Genomic DNA, 16820 nt, shown 5'->3' on the forward strand with positions numbered 1-16820 from the left:
GGTCAGTACAAAAAAAAATATTTAGCGCCTAATCTAGCTAGCCAACATAGAGAACCTGACCATTAACTAAAAATAAAGGTATACTGGCAAATATAGTCAATGTACCTCTGTGTGGCCCTACTGTACTTCATGTTGGCACCTAAACTGGGACACTCATACACTTACTGTATTTATTGGCGTATAATACCCTGAAAATAGAGGGTAAACTGTGCCTGCGTGTTATACGCAGGGGGCTTTGGAAAGGGTTTTCCCTGAAACTTCCCTCTTAAAGTTAGGGTGCGTGTTATACCCCTGTGCGTGTTATACGCCGATAAATACGGTATATTTGTTTAACCGTGAATAAATTATAAACAGTTTGGCTGCATAATGCCTCAATGCCCCGTGGTCCTTAAAGATATATTGACATCAAGAAACACTTGTATGTCGTTCACACATATAAAATGTGGTATTTATAAAGCGCCAACAGTTTGCACAGCGCTTTACAACATGAGACCAGACAGTACAGTAACAATACAATTCAATACAGGAGGAATCAATAAGCACTTTCTGATGCTACCCTTGCTATAGCAAATCATTGTGCCTTTTGTCAGTACTAGTCCTGTAGCACTTCTGTACAGCCTGCACTGCTTGCTTCTCCCCTCCCCCTTTCTGGCCTGTCAGGGTGTCTGTCTACTGCCTGTGAAGCCTCCAGCACTCTGTTGGACCCCTTTCACACTGGGGCTGTTTTCAGGTGCTTTAGTGCTGGAAATAGCCTCTGTTAAGTGCCTGAAAACCGCCTCCTATTCAAGTGTGACTTTTCACACTGGGGCGGTGTGCTTGCGGGACGTTCTGAGAAGTCCTGCGAGCGGCATCTTTGCGGGGGTTTGGAAACGCTGTATTTAGCGCTCCCAAAATGCTCTGCCCATTGGAATGAATGAGCAGCGCCTGAAAATCACTTCTGAAGCGCTGCAACACGGGAGTTTTTTTGTCCACGTTTTTGGGGTTAGAAGCACCACTAAAATGAGCAGCACTTTAGCGCTAACGCAGCCCCACTGTGAAAGGGGTCTAAGTGATCTTGGAGAAGTGAGTTTTCTCTGTCTGTGCTGAACATCTACACGCACTGCTATCGATAATAACATGCAGGCATTCTACCCCATACAACCTTCAGAGCTGGTAGCTTCACAAGCAGCAACCAGTCACCTTTGGTGATGTCAGGGTCAGTACAGGGCCCACTACAAAAAGTTGAGATACTGCAAAAAAAACTTGAGGGTCGTTACTGATAAAAGAATAATGACTACATCAGTGGTAACATTGAGTGCATTTCATGTATGCAAGTGGGCTGATTTGGTGATTGTGTCTCTTTAAACCACACAAGAAGTCCAGATATGATCAAAGCAGGGAGGACCCCCTAGTGTGAACTTGTGCCTTTTTTTTGTTTTTAATTTTAATGTTGGAAACGGTGTATAGTTGCCAGGACCTATCATTTGTATTCTAGAAATCACAAAGCAAATGGCAGACTGCCTGCAAAGTATACAATCTGTATGATGGACACATGAACACACCTTTTCTAGAGCTCAGAATGTGGAAGAATCTACTTTATAATAATTTTCTATAATGTATAATGAAGCAAGATAACTGCTGTGTGTGTGTGAAGATGTTTTATAGCAACAGTGAGAAGGGCGATGAGTATGGGATTGGGGTCATGTACTGTATATGATCGAATGCATGATCTGCTGTGCTGAGGACTTTCTCTTTCTCTAGTTAGAACCCTGAGACAATGTAAAGCCATTTGTATTTACATCATTACTGTATGAAGACAGTGTATGGGATTCTACCATGCTCTGTTCTCTTTCACACGGGGCTATTACCTCCTGCTGCTGAGTCTGTTTCCTTTCACTGACTTGTAAACACAGGTGCACGAGCAACATGCACATCTCTGCTTCCTGCCACACCACATTCAAGTGTTTCACAGGATGCAGTTGCATATCTTTCCAGTAGAGGGAGATATAACATGTGCTATATGCCATATTCTGTGCTGGTTATGTATAAATCTAACAACAACTTTCATACATGAGATGTGTGGTGAGATAGCAAAGGAACACATGCAATCATAGAGAATTGCACCAAGAAAGGAAATTTGTGTAGAGAATATGTAATTTATGTTGGGAAATAGTAAACAGTGGTTGCATAGAGAGCCATTCGGCAGATTAGAGATCAACCCACATTTGAAAACCATAGTCATGATATTCTGCATTGTAATATTTTGCTTTAAACATGTTGGTTCCGGTTGGTGTCTGGATGTTCTGATAATTAGCAGGTACAGTTTCTTGCAAAAGTATTCACCCCCTTGGCTTTTTACCTATTTTGTTACATTACAGCATTTTAGTTCAATGTTTTATTAATCTGAATTATATATGATGATCAGAACACAATAGTGGTGAAGTAAAATTAGAAAAAAAAAATATTTCTTTATCGTTACATCACGGGACACAGAGCGGCATTCATTACTATATGGGTTATATGGAGTACCTTCAGGTGATGGACACTGGCAATCTCAAACAGGAAATGCCCCTCCCTATATAACCCCCTCCCATAGGAGGAGTACCTCAGTTTTTACGCCAGTGTCTTAGGTGTTGGTCATGGTTTAGCTTGCCTCCGCATCCTTGGGATTAGGTGAGCTAACCGGTTCTGTCCAAAGGCCTCAGCGCTAAAGTGGTCAGTAACCGGACCCCAAACCCTTGGGGTATAGCCCATAATGCTTTCCTTTTAGAGAGCTGGACCCTGGGCCCAGAACTTAGAAACCTTTGGGTGCCTAATGTTTTCTGTTGCCAGAGTGCTATATGGGCCCAGGACAGTGGATCCTTCATAGGAACCCAGGGCCTGAAGGTCTAGACATCCCCACGGAGATGGGGGAAGATTGGGCCTCTTGCTTGGCAAAGTCCTGCGGCATGGAGCAGGTAAGTGAGGGGAAAACTTGCGGAACTTGGTTCTTAGCAGGTTTTTTCCGGGGGGTCACAGGGGACATGCCTAAAGTTATGCGCTGCATCTGGCAAACTAGTCACATATCTTAAAGATAGGATGGCTCTATGTGTATTTTTTCCCCATAAGAAGTGACCTCCCTTGTAGTGTTGGAAAAGCATTGAGTGGGGCCTGTGTAATATAAAGTGTATGTGTGTGTGTGAGAGAGCTATGCTTACCTGCAAGCCTCCAGGCGATGCTCCATCAGTCTTCCTCCTCAGAGCCTGCAAAGCAGGCAAAACGCTGACCTCCTCGTGGTTCCAGCTGGAGCAGAGAGGCTCCCTTCCCCCCAACCCCCCCCCCCATCGGCGGGCGCGCGCGCGTTCACGTGTTATAGGCGCAATTCGCGCCGTTTAGCTGAGGGGGGAAGGGCGGGTCAGTGGTTTAAGGAAGGGGCGGCCCTTCCTTTTCGTTCCAAACAGCTCATTCGATACATTGGAACTGGGGAGGAAAGACCAGAGCGGCAGCACGGGGCGCCGAGGACACACAGTGGCCAAAAAGAATATTGCAGTCTTCAGAAGACTGTTTTCAAGCCTAGAAATAGGCTGTTTCTTTCCATCTCATAGTTTTTCTTGCAATACTACTCAGGGGGACGGAATGCTTTTTCTTTCCTGGATTTGAAACAAAAACAAAAAGGACCAAGTAGGTTCAGGGATCGAAGATCCGGATACAGAGGAGTCTGGAGCAGTCTCCCAAGGGGAGGGCTGGTGGATTCAAGCCTTAACGGACTTGGTCCATAATGCATTTAACTTGCCAGTACCAGATCTCCAGGTATCGACGGTTTCAGCTTTGGGCTCACTGAGGGCGCCTCAAAGCAATGCAGTGTTTCCGATCCACCCTCTATTAGAGGGAGTTTTGTTCCAAGATTGGAACAAGCCAGATAAAATCTTCTTACCACCTAAAAGATTCTCTGCCCTATATCCTATGGAAGATAAATTTTCCAAGAAATGGGCTACTCCTGCAGTGGACGCAGCCATCTCATGTGTTAACAAGTCGTTAACATGCCCTGTAGAAAACATACAGGTATTCAAGGATCCAGTTGATAAACGCTTGGAAGCACTACTTAAGAACTCCTTCACTACTGCAGGGGCAGTAGTACAGCCAGCTGTGGCTGCGATTGGGGTTGCTCAAGCATTATCGGATCAAATTAAGCAGATGCTTAAACTTATTCCTGCCCAGCAGGCAGAAGAATTTTCGGATGTCCCTAGGGCCATATGTTTTACGGTAGACGCAATTAAGGATTCTATCCAGCAAGCGTCGCGTTTATCGTTATCCCTTATCCATATGAGAAGACTCTTATGGTTAAAGAGCTGGGAGGCCGAGCCCCCATGCAAGAAGCTCCTGGTAGGGTTTCCCTTCTATGGAGGACGACTCTTCGTAGAAGACCTAGATAAATACATTCAGACCATTTCAAATGGCAAAAGTACTCTCTTGCCAACTAAGAAGAAGTTTCAGGGGCCTGCATTTAAACGACAGTACTCCCCTGGGCAGGGGCCCTCTAATGCCAAACAGTATCGACGGCCTCCTGCGAAAGCAAACTTCGGCTTCAACAGCAAGTCTCAAGGACAGGCTGCTAGAGGCAGAAAGCAGTGGTTTCGCAAACCAGCAAAACCAGCCCCCAAGCCAACCTTATGAAGGGGCGCCCCCACCCACGAAGGTGGGGGGAAGGCTGCGACTCTTTTCAGAGGTTTGGGAAGCCAGCATTCCCGACGAGTGGGTACGGTCTTCCGTGGCCACGGGCTACAAATTAGATTTCCTAAAGTTTCCTCCTCCTCATTTCCAGGAGTCGAGGATTCCAAACGATCCGGAGAAAGGAGCCGCATTAATGTCGGCATTAAATCATCTACTTTCCCAGGAAGTAATAGTAGAGGTACCAGTCCTGGAACAGGGGCTAGGTTTCTACTCCAACCTATTCATCATCCCGAAGTCCAATGGAGATGTCAGGCCAATTTTGGACCTAAAGATGGTAAATGCATACCTAAAGATCCGCTCATTTCGGATGGAATCCGTGCGGTCAGCAGCTGCCACACTCCAAAAGGACGACTTCATGGCGTCCATAGACATAAAGGATGCCTACCTTAGCTTCATGGTGGCTTCGCGTCACTTCCAATTCGTGGCGCTTCCCTTCGGGTTGGCTACGGCCCCCCGGGTGTTCACGAAGGTCCTAGCTCCAATCCTAGCCAAACTAAGGATCCAAGGGGTCACGATCCTAGCATACCTGGACGACCTCCTAGTCATAGATCACTCGTCTCCCGGCTTGGAGCGAGCAGTGGCCCTCACGGTCCAATACCTCGAGAAGTTCGGCTGGGTCCTAAATCGAGAAAAGTCAGCTTTCCTGCCCACAAGGCAGTTGGAATATCTCGGCATGGGATTAGACACAGAACAACAAAGAGTGTTTCTACCTCTGAGGAAGGTCAAAGCCATCAAGGAATTAATCCTACTGGTTCTAAGCAAAAAGGAACCGACTATTCACCTATGTATGAGGTTACTAGGCAAGATGGTGGCCACATTCGAGGCGGTACCATACGCCCAGAGTCACACTCGCATCCTGCAGGCAGCCATCCTGTCAGCATGGAGCAGAAGGCCACAGGCCTTGGATATCCCGTTGCCGCTCTCATCAAGAGTCCGACAAAGTCTGTGTTGGTGGTTAGACCCTCAGAACCTACTGAAGGGGAGATCTTTCAGCCCAGTGGCTTGGAAGATAGTGACCACAGACGCCAGCCTGACAGGCTGGGGAGCAATTTTGGATGGTTGCACTCGCCAAGGTACTTGGGCAAAGCTAGAGGGGCAGTTGCCCATCAACATCTTGGAGCTCAGAGCTGCTCGACTAGCCCTCAGGGCTTGGACGTCAAAATTGCAGGGGTTCCCGGTGAGAATTCAATCAGACAATGCCACGGCCGTGGCATACATAAATCACCAAGGGGGAACCAGGAGTCAAGCCGCTCAGAGAGAGGTGAGCTTGATTCTCCTATGGGCAGAGGCTCATGTGCCCTGCATATCGGCAATATTCATTCCCGGAGTGGACAACTTTCAGGCGGACTTCTTAAGCCGCCAGACTCTATGGCCGGGGGAATGGTCTCTGCATCCACAAATCTTTCAAGCACTCTGCCAAAGATGGGGAGTGCCGGACGTGGATGTCATGGCATCGAGACTCAACAAGAAGCTAGACAGGTTTATGTCCCGCTCAAGGGATCCGATGGCCTGCGGAACCGATGCGCTGGTTTGCCCTTGGCATCAGTTCAAACTTCTTTATGCGTTTCCCCCGCTCCAGTTACTACCCCGCCTGCTGCGCAGGATCAGGGTGGAGCACATACCAGTCATCCTGGTAGCTCCAGCATGGCCCAGAAGGGCATGGTACTCACTAATCCTGAAGATGGTAGTGGGAGACCCTTGGACTCTTCCTCTACGGCCAGACCTGCTATCGCAAGGTCCGATCCTCCACCCTGCCTTACGGCATCTAAATTTGACGGCCTGGAAGCTGAATCCCTGATTCTCGGGGGTAGAGGTCTGTCTCAGAAAGTAATCTCTACCCTAATCAGAGCCAGGAAACCGGTCTCTAGGGTGATTTATCACAGGGTCTGGAAGGCCTATGTAGGCTGGTGTGAGTCCAAGCTAAGGCTTCCTCGCAAATTCACCATTGATAGAGTTTTAAGTTTTCTCCAGCTAGGAGTGGATAAAGGATTGGCATTAAGCACAATCAAAGGACAGATTTCTGCTCTGTCAGTGTGGTTTCAGCGGCCGCTGGCCACCCACTCGCTGGTTAAGACCTTCCTTCAAGGGGTCTTACGTATTAAACCTCCAGTTAAATCCCCGCTTTGCCCGTGGGATTTAAACCTTGTTCTGTCAAGTTTACAGAAACAACCGTTTGAGCCGTTGGCTGAAATTCCTTTGGTTTTACTGACAAGGAAGTTAGTATTTTTGGTCGCCATAGTTTCCGCAAGAAGAGTATCGGAACTGGCGGCCTTATCCTGTAAGGAACCATATCTTATTTTTTATAAGGACAGGGTCGTTCTCCGCCCTCATCCTTCCTTCCTACCGAAGGTTATATCCAGTTTTCATTTGAACCAGGATTTGGTATTACCATCCTTCTTCCCTAAACCTACTTCCAGAAAGGAAGGGTTGCTGCATACCTTGGATATCGTCAGGGCCATGAAGGCCTATCTTAAAGCTACAAAGAAGATCCGGAAAACAGATGTGCTGTTCATATTACCGGATGGGCCCAAGAAGGGGCAGGCAGCTGCAAAGTCCACCATTTCTAGGTGGATTAAGCAATTAATCACTCAGGCCTACGGCTTGAAAGGGTTGCCTCCTCCAGTATCATTAAAGGCTCATTCTACTAGGGCCATGGGCGCCTCCTGGGCAGCACACCACCAGATCTCTATGGCTCAAGTTTGCAAGGCGGCAACCTGGTCTTCTGTCCACACGTTTACAAAATTCTACCAGTTGGACGTAAGAAGGAATTCTGATACAGCCTTTGGGCAGGCAGTGCTGCAGGCTGCAGTTTGAGACCCTCGGATTCCGGGGGCTCCTCTTTTTTGAGTTAAATTTAAAATTTAAGATTATTTTTCTCAACTAAGTTGGATTTATTATGATTTGAGTATTTCTCTAAATTAAATCCTTTTGTCTTGGAGATGTTCTCCCTCCCCTCATTGTAAGCATTGCTTTGGGACATCCCATATAGTAATGAATGCCGCTCTGTGTCCCGTGATGTAACGATAAAGAAAAAGAGATTTTTAATACAGCTTACCTGTAAAATCTTTTTCTTGGAGTACATCACGGGACACAGAGCTCCCACCCCTCTTTTGAGGACCATTTTGGGAGGCATACTGCTTGCTACAAAACTGAGGTACTCCTCCTATGGGAGGGGGTTATATAGGGAGGGGCATTTCCTGTTTGAGATTGCCAGTGTCCATCACCTGAAGGTACTCCATATAACCCATATAGTAATGAATGCCGCTCTGTGTCCCGTGATGTACTCCAAGAAAAAGATTTTACAGGTAAGCTGTATTAAAAATCTCTTTTTTCCAGAAATAAAAAACGGATAATTGGCATGTGTGTATGTATTCACCCCCTTTGTTATGAAGCCCATAAAAAGCTCTGGCGCAACCAATTACATTCAGAAGTCACATAATTTGTGAAATGATGTCCACCTGTGTGCAATCTAAGTGTCACATGATCTGTCATTACATATGCACACCTTTTTGAAAGGCCCCAGAGGCTGCAAGAGGCACCACTAACCAAACACTGCCATGAAGACCAAGGAACTCTCCAAACAAGAAAGGGACAATGTTAAAGCGGAGCTCCACCCTCAAATTAAACTCTGCATCATCACTTTCAAAAAAAAATTCATTAGTGGAGTAAAAAAATTAAATACATTTTTACATACCTCAAAACGGTTGTTGCTAGGCAGACTTCCTAATCTGCCTTCTTCCTGATCCGCGGTCGTTTTCCTCTGCCTACACCGCACAGACTCCTGGGATTGTTGAGTCACCTCCCCTCCTAACCACGCAGTAACACCCCCCTCCCCTCTGAGACTCAATAATTGTTTTAATAAATTACACTTGCTGCTCCCGCGCCCCCCCCCCCCCTGCTCAAGATTTTTTTTCATTAAATGTCACTCACGACTCCCGCCCCGGGAGCCGCGAGTGTCATTTTGGGATTAAAATCTTGAGACGCGGGGGGGGGGGGGCCAACCGCAGGAGTCGCGAGTGTCATTTTTTGAGACACTCGCGGCTCCCGCGGTTGGCCCCCCCCCACGCTTCGCAAGATTTTTTAACAAAAAACGACACTCGCGGCTCCCGCGGTTCGCCGCCCCCCCCCGCTTCGCAAGAATTTTTTTTTTTAAATAAATGACACTCGCGGCTCCCCCCAGGGGGGGGTGCAGTCCGCGGGAGCCGCGAGTGTCATTTTTTGATTACAAATCTTGAGAAGCGGGGGGGGGGGGGTCTAGAACCGCGGGAGCCGGGAGTGTCATTTTTTGATAAAAAAATCTTGCGAAGCGGGGGGGGGGGGGGCGCCAACAGCGGGAGCCACGAGTGTCATTTATTTAAAAAAATTCTTGAGAGGGGGGGCCTTCTCAAGATTTTTTTTAAATAAATGACACTCGCGGCTCCCGCGGTTGGACTTGGCCTCCATCCCCCCCCCCGCTTCTCAAGATTTTTTTATCAAAAAGCTACACTCGCGGCTCCCGCGGACTGCACCCCGCCCCCCCCCCCCCTGCTCAAGATTTTTTTTCATTAAATGCCATTCACGACTCCCGCGGATCCACCCCCCCCCCCGCTCAAGATTTTTTATAAAAAAATGACACTCGCGGCTCCCGCGGACTGCCCCCCCACCCCCGCTTCTCAAGAATTTTTTTCAATAAATGTCACTCGCGGCTCCCCCCCCCCTCCTCAAGAATTTTTTTCAATAAATTACACTCGCGGCTCCCGCGGTTCAAAGCCCCCCCCCTTCTCAAACATTTTTTTAATAAATCCTTGTGCAACACTGAGCATGTGCAAGGTCTGCAAAGCTAAAATCCAGGAAGTAATACAGTCTGGCTTCATAGGCCCACACTTAAAGTGGTTGTAAACCGCACGCGCGGGAGTGACGTCATCGCCGCTCCAGCCAATCACATCGCTGGAGCGGCGATACCCGGAAGACACGCCGGAGCAAGATGACATCCTGCTCGGCGTGGACCAGGTAAGTGGTACACACCTCGTTCCGAGGTAAGTATTTCATAATAGGCTAGTATGCGGTGCATACTAGCCTATTATGCCTTTTGCATTGCAGGTTTGGGGAAAAAAAAAAAAGTTTATGCGGTTTACAACCGCTTTAAGATGGCCACGGCCTAATGCTAGTTTATAAAGTGTCTAAATGCTGTAACAACCTAACAAAATGGACCTTAGTTTACAGACTAACTTTAGTAGAATACATTAAGCTTGTGTATTACAGGGGTATTTATATTTAAAAACGTTTTATTTTTAAAATTGTGGCCGGAACTCCGCTTTAAGTACAAGTCAGGGTTAGGTTATAGAAAAATATCCAAATCTTTGATCCCTAGGAGCACCATCAAATCTATCATAACCAAATGGAAAGAACATGGCACAACAGCAAACCTGCCAAGAGACGGCCGCACACCAAAACTCACTGATCGGGCAAGGAGGGCATTAATCAGAGAGGCAGCACAGAGACCTAAGGAAACCCTGGAGGAGCTGCAGAGTTCCACAGCAGAGACTGGAGTATCTGTACATAGGACGACAATAAGCCGTACGCTCCATAGAGTTGGGTTTTATGGCAGTGTGGCCAGAAGAAAGCCATTACTTTCAGCAAAAAACAAAAGGGCACATTTTGAGGGAGACTCCCAAAATTTATAGAGGAAGGTGCTCCGATCTGATGAGACTAAAATTGAACTTTTTGGCCATCAAAGACAATGTTATATCTGGCACAAAACCCATCACATCACCCAAAGAACACCATCCCCACAGTGAAAAATAGTGGTGGCAGCATCATGCTGTGGGATGTTTTTCAGCAGTCGGGACTGGGGAACTGGTCAGAGTTGAGGGAAAGATGGATGGTGCTAAATACAGGGATATTCTTGAGAAAAACCTGTACCACTCTGTGTGAGCCCAGACCTCAATCCAATAGAAAATCTGTGGCCAGACTTAGATTACTGTTCACAAGGGCAAACTATCCAACTTAAAGCGGAGGTTCACCCAAATAACATCTATATAAGACCAAATTCTTTATACTTCTAACATGTACAGTAGGCGCTTTTTTTTTTTTTTTTTTTTTTTTTTTTTTTTTTAGGCTGTACATACCTTATAATCTATATTTGCAATCCGGCTTCCGGGTACTCACTCCCACGGGAGTAGGCTTTTCCAAGCTGAACCGCAATGTAATCTGGGAGTTCGCCCAGAAGATTGATGTCCTTTAGAAAATGCCCCCCCCCCGGCAGATAAGCCCCCCCCCTCCCGTATTGCATAGGCACGTCACGAGAGTCAGAGTTCCGAAAGGAGCCGAACATGTAGAGCCACGAGTTCGCTCTACACGGCGCCTGAGCACAGACTAGGAGCCGTGTAGAGCTGACTCGCAGCTCTACATGTTCGGCTTCTTTCGGAAACACCGTGACTCTTGTGACGCGCCTACGCAATATGGGGGGGCTTATCCGCCGGGGGAACATTTTCTTTAGGACATCAATCATCTGGGCGAACTCCCAGATTACATTGCGGCTCAGCTTGGAAATGCCTACTCCCGCGGGAGTGAGTACCCGGAAGCCGGATTGCAAATATAGATTATAAGGTATGTACAGCCTAAAAAAAAAAAAAAAAAGTGCCTACTGTACATGTTAGAAGTATAAAGAATTTGTTCTTATATAGATGTTATTTGGGGGAACCTCCGCTTTAAAGGAGCTGGAGCAGTATTGCAAGGAGGAATGGGAAAAAATCCCAGTGGTAAGATGTGGCAAGCTCATAGAGACTTATCTAAAGTGACTTGGAGCTGTGATAGCCGCAAAGGGTGGCTCTACAAAGTATTGACTTTAGGGGGGTGAATAGTTATGCACATTGACTTGTTCTGGTTTTTTGTCTTAGTTGTTGTTTGCTTCACAATAAAAAATAAAAAATCTTCAGAGTTGTGGGCATGTTTTGTAAATTAAAAGATGCAAATCCTCAAACAATTCATGTTAATTCCAGGTTATATATCAGACAGGAGGCTCATATCTTATGCATTATCTTCCTTTAATAATGCGCACAGCAGAAATACAACTTTCAGTGAATTTCAATAATAAAAGAACTTTTTATAAACAAACTACAAGTCCCAGCAGTCCTCTGGGTATGCCGACCAATCACACGGCAGACCAGGTAGTATATAAGGGACTGTCTCTTTAAACACCTCCTCTTTCTTTCTGCTCACAGCATGAAATCAGATGAGTATTTTATTCTCAGATATATTTGTCTTGTGATTTGAGAAAGATTCTTTTCATATGGTTAGGGGACTTCGTTTGGGATTTATTCCCTTTATAGTTCCCAGTGTATTATTATTTGTATTATTATTATTTGTATTATTTGGTATAATATTCTTTCTTACAGATTATAACATGTCTTATTTTATAGTCTGATGGTACCAGGTAATGTTACATGTTTTGGTACCTGTAGCTGCCGCTTTAGCGACAGCGTTTTTCTGCCTACAGGATTCGTTTTCTCTGAGGTGGACTCGATTGTCAGGCGGCGCCATTTTACAGTCCTTGGCGCCTTCCTGTCACTTACTCAGTCACCGCGCGCTCTCCCTCAGAGCGTCCCGTCTCTGAGGGGGCGTCGCGAAGCATTCCCGCGCTCCTCTAAGCAACACGTCACACGCTGCGGGGGGCGGGCTCGGCGTACCTCGGCGCCGTCCTATCACATCGCAGGAAGCGTAATCTCGCGAGATTACGCTCTCCTGAGCAGGGACACGCCTACCGTTCGCCGCTGCTCCAGTGTGGAGAAGCGGCTGTACGGGTAGGACGTCCCTGAGGGCCTTAAACAATATCAATATTATATATATATTAATAAGAGATAGGGGATCAAGCGGGCATATATATTTATTTATATACATATACTTTGGGAAACTCCAAGTTTCACGGTCCTCAGTGATCAGGAGGTAGAAGATCTTCCCATCTGCTTATCCCTTTGGCCCTAAATTTATATCAGCTCTGTTAACAGATTGTACTCTCAGTTAGAATTAACATGGCTGATGAAGAGCATAATGAATCCCCTGTCACCCCTAATGGAGGTGACCATTCTCTTCATAGCCCAATGTTCCTGACTGCTGCCCAGATCCAGGAACTTATTAATCAATCAGTACAAGTAGCCATGGCTTCAGCCCCTATGACACACTGGGCTACCCCGGTCATGCCTGGTCCCCCAGGCTGTGGTGAACCGCCCACAAAAAAGGGCAAGGCGACTCACAAGCGCAAACACGTTCCCACATGCGACTCCCCGGCAGGGGAAGTAAATAATGTGCCCCAGGCAGCACCCAACCCGGTCTGCCGACCCACTACCCTCCCAGACTCTCACCGACCCCTGAGCCTCGGGGAGCAGCAAACGCAGGGGCAAAGGTCCGCAAGACGGTCCAAACCTGATTCCTTTGTGGACACGTCTGATTCGTCCGCGGAATCTGAGGCGGCAGACGCCTACGAGTCTGATGGTGATGTTGACGATATTAATTATGAGGGTAGTGGGCATATGGCGCCCACTGACAACGCCACCCCTGTAACCCAGGGCGAAACAATTCTAGACGCTAGGGGAGAACCCTTCTTCGACCCAGAAGGGATTTCTCACCCACGCTCTGGAGAATGGGCCCCTCTTCCGGAGGTTGCCCAATATATCCAATACTGGGCCCGCAGGTCCGTGGATAAAAACAACCGCAACAAATTGAGAGCGGAGTGTCCTCGCCCATGCATCCCAAAAAAGGCGGTTTGCACCCCCGAGGTGGACCCGGTACTGCTCAGGTACCTTACTAAGCAGGGCAAATATTCTAAAAAAGGTATCGAGCGATCCTTTCGCTCCATCCAGGATCGCATCCTCGACCTGTTTGGTCCTGTCACCAAAATTTTGAACATTGCTGAGCAAGCTTCCTCCTCGGATAACCCGGTGGACTTGGAGCAACTCAGAGGTTGGGCACAAAGAACGGTTTGCCTGTTAGGCAGCGCAAATACCATTTGCTCCACGGAGCGTCGCCGATCCATTTTAATGAGATTGGATCCTCAACTATCCCACCTTGCAGACTCAGAACCTGGCCCGTCAGCCGAAGGGATGCTCTTTGGAGATTCCCTGATCAAAGATATTAATAAAATGGTCGGACTATACACAAGTCTAGACAAGGCCCAATCTTCACTGAAGAAATCAGGGACCGCAAAAATTTTTCCTAGGGCCGGCAGAAACAGGGGCCGTTCTGCCGGTCGCTACTCCGCAAACAGGCAATACTATAGAGCTCCCGCTCAGTACAGCCAGGCTCCACAGTCATATCCGATCCCGGTGGCTCAACCAGCACCATTCTTTCCGCCACGCGGACGTCCCTGGAGGGGACGCGGAGGGAGAGGCTACCCCCGCTCAAGACCTGCTACCGGTGAGTGCCATACACCAGTATTCTTTTCACACCCTCCTAGGGGGAAGATTGAGACATTTTATCCACGCCTGGTCTGCGATTTCGGCAGACCCCTGGATACTCAACACGGTTACGGGATATCAGATAGAACTGTATTCCCTACCAGAACTGAATGTGATACCTCACCCCATCCGGTTCTCAAACCAAAATTCGATACTGATAGACCAAGAGCTCCTAGCTCTTCATTCCAAACAGGCCGTCATAGAGGTGGACCCTCTCTCCCCAGGGTTTCTCAGCAACCTCTTTCTGGTCAGGAAAAAGGATGGCGGATTCCGCCCTGTTATAAATTTAAAAATCCTCAACCAACACGTCGTTTATCGACACTTCAAAATGGAAGGGATTCATCATCTGAGGGACCTCCTGCGTCCCGGGGACTGGCTGGTAAAGGTGGACTTGAAGGACGCCTACCTCACAGTCCCCATTCATCCTTCCTCCCAACACCTTCTACGCTTCGCCTGGAGGGACAAGGTATGGCAATTCACCTGCCTTCCCTTCGGCCTATCCTCCGCCCCATGGTGCTTCACCAAATTGCTGAAACCAGTGGTGGCGGCCCTACGGAGCAGAGGTGTGCGATTAATTATCTACCTGGACGACCTACTCATTATGGCTCGGTCCAGTCACCTGGCAAACATACATGCCTCCTGGACGGTCAATTTACTCCAGGAACTAGGCTTTGTCATAAACCGCGAAAAGTCCATCCTGACCCCATCTCAAGAGATGGAATTTTTGGGATTCTTAGTGGACACCAATCACGCTGTCCTTCGCTTGCCCAAGACCAAACTGGCCACTATCCGCAAAGAGATTCGTTCCGTATTGTACAAACGACGAGTGTCCCTACGCGGATTAGCACGAATAGTAGGACTCTTATCTGCCTCTGTACAGGCCATCTTTCCGGCACCCCTTCATTATCGAGCCCTGCAGAGGCTCAAAACGCTTCACCTACGCCAGGGCCTTCGTTACTCAGACGAGATACCACTGGATGCGGAGGCGGTAGTAGAGTTACGCTGGTGGTTAAAACACGCCATCGATTGGAATGGGAAAACCATTTTCAGTTCCAATCCGGATTACATTATAGAATCGGATGCGAGCCGACACGGCTGGGGTGCTCGCTGCGGACCTACCACCACAGGAGGGACCTGGTCCGCAGAGGAGTCTATACTACACATCAATGCGTTGGAACTCACGGCGGCCTTTTTCGCCCTCAGGAGTCTCCTGCCGAACGTATCCAATTGCTGTGTCTTACTACGCATGGACAACGTGACCGCAGTCCAATATGTCAACCGCCTAGGCGGCTCCAGATCCAGAACCCTGGCAATTCTAGCAAAGGAGTTTTGGCACTTCTGTCTGGAACGCAACATCGTTCCCCTAGCAGAATACATCCCAGGCACCTCGAATTTGGTGGCGGACTGGAATTCTCGGTATCTCACCGATTCCAGCGACTGGCGACTGGACCGTTTGGTATTCCTATCCCTGCTTCGACTGTGGGGTCCCTTTTCCATGGACCTCTTTGCCTCACGCCTCAACCGGCAACTCCCGCTCTTTTTCAGCTGGAGACCGGACCCCGAGGCCCAAGCGGTAGACGCCCTTCGCCAGATTTGGCCACAAGGGACGCATTATGCGTTTCCTCCCTTCTCTATGATCCTCAGGGTTCTCCTACATGTGGCAAACCTGGGAGCCTCAGTCGTGTTGATCACTCCTTGGTGGCCAGCACAACCGTGGTTTCCCCTGCTCCTGGGAATGACTGTCGATCTCCCCAGGCTACTTCCCCGGGTTCCACATCTCCTGTCCAACCCAACAGGGGAACCCCATCCCCTGCTAGTGGGTCACGATCTTCATCTCCTCGCTTGGTTGGTCTCGGGGTCCCAGACTCGAGTAGCAACCTTTCACGAACGGCTAGGGACCTCCTCGCCCTGGCCTGGGCCCCCGGGACTAGATCGGCGTACCGATCAGCCTGGGGAACCTGGGTACGTTGGTGTGATCAACGGCAAATTGATCCCGTTCACGCACCTGTAGCAGTGGTAGTTAACTATCTGGCGGATTCATATGAATCCGGGAGATCGTATAGCTCCATCAACGTATATCGATCAGCCATTTCGGCGTACCATTGCCCGGTAGACTCCCTTCCGGTTGGTAAACATCCTTTGGTGTGCCGCCTCTTACGAGGTATTAGGTTCCAACGTCCACCACATCCCAGATATCAGAACACTTGGGACGTGGCATTAGTGTTGAACATGTTTTCTACATGGGAGGACAATGACGCTCTCTCGCTAAAACTACTATCCTTTAAACTTACTGTTCTTTTATGTCTAATCTCCATCAAGCGAGTATCTGATGTCAAAGCCCTAGACATTTCTAGGCGCCAATTTTCTCCCCGGGGCGTTCAATTCTCGGTTGTACGTCGTACAAAAACAAGAATACAATCGGTCTTCTATCCGTCTTTTCCATCACACCCACGCTTATGTGTGGTTCGCTGTTTACAGGCTTATGAGTTACAAACAGCGGCGTTACGATCCCCGTCGTTGTCACAACTTCTCATCTCCTATGTACGCCCACATCTTCCGGTGTCATCGGCCACGCTGGCCCGGTGGGTGAGATTCACCATGGACATGGCCGGGATTGACGTCTCTCTGTTCGGTGCCCATTCTTCAAGGGGTGCCATGGCTACCAAGGTAATCACCTCGGGTGGCTCACTTTCGGATCTT

At 48.2% G+C, this 16820-nt stretch overlaps 1 protein-coding gene across 2 annotated transcripts in view; it reads left to right on the plus strand.

Moving 5' to 3' along the window:
* Positions 1-16820, plus strand: part of AQR (aquarius intron-binding spliceosomal factor) — a 144289-nt gene that overhangs the window by 83625 nt on the left and 43844 nt on the right. The gene's annotated exons all lie outside the window — the stretch shown is intronic.

Source organism: Rana temporaria, chromosome 13, assembly GCF_905171775.1.
Source record: "Rana temporaria chromosome 13, aRanTem1.1, whole genome shotgun sequence".
Lineage (NCBI taxonomy): Eukaryota > Metazoa > Chordata > Amphibia > Anura > Ranidae > Rana > Rana temporaria.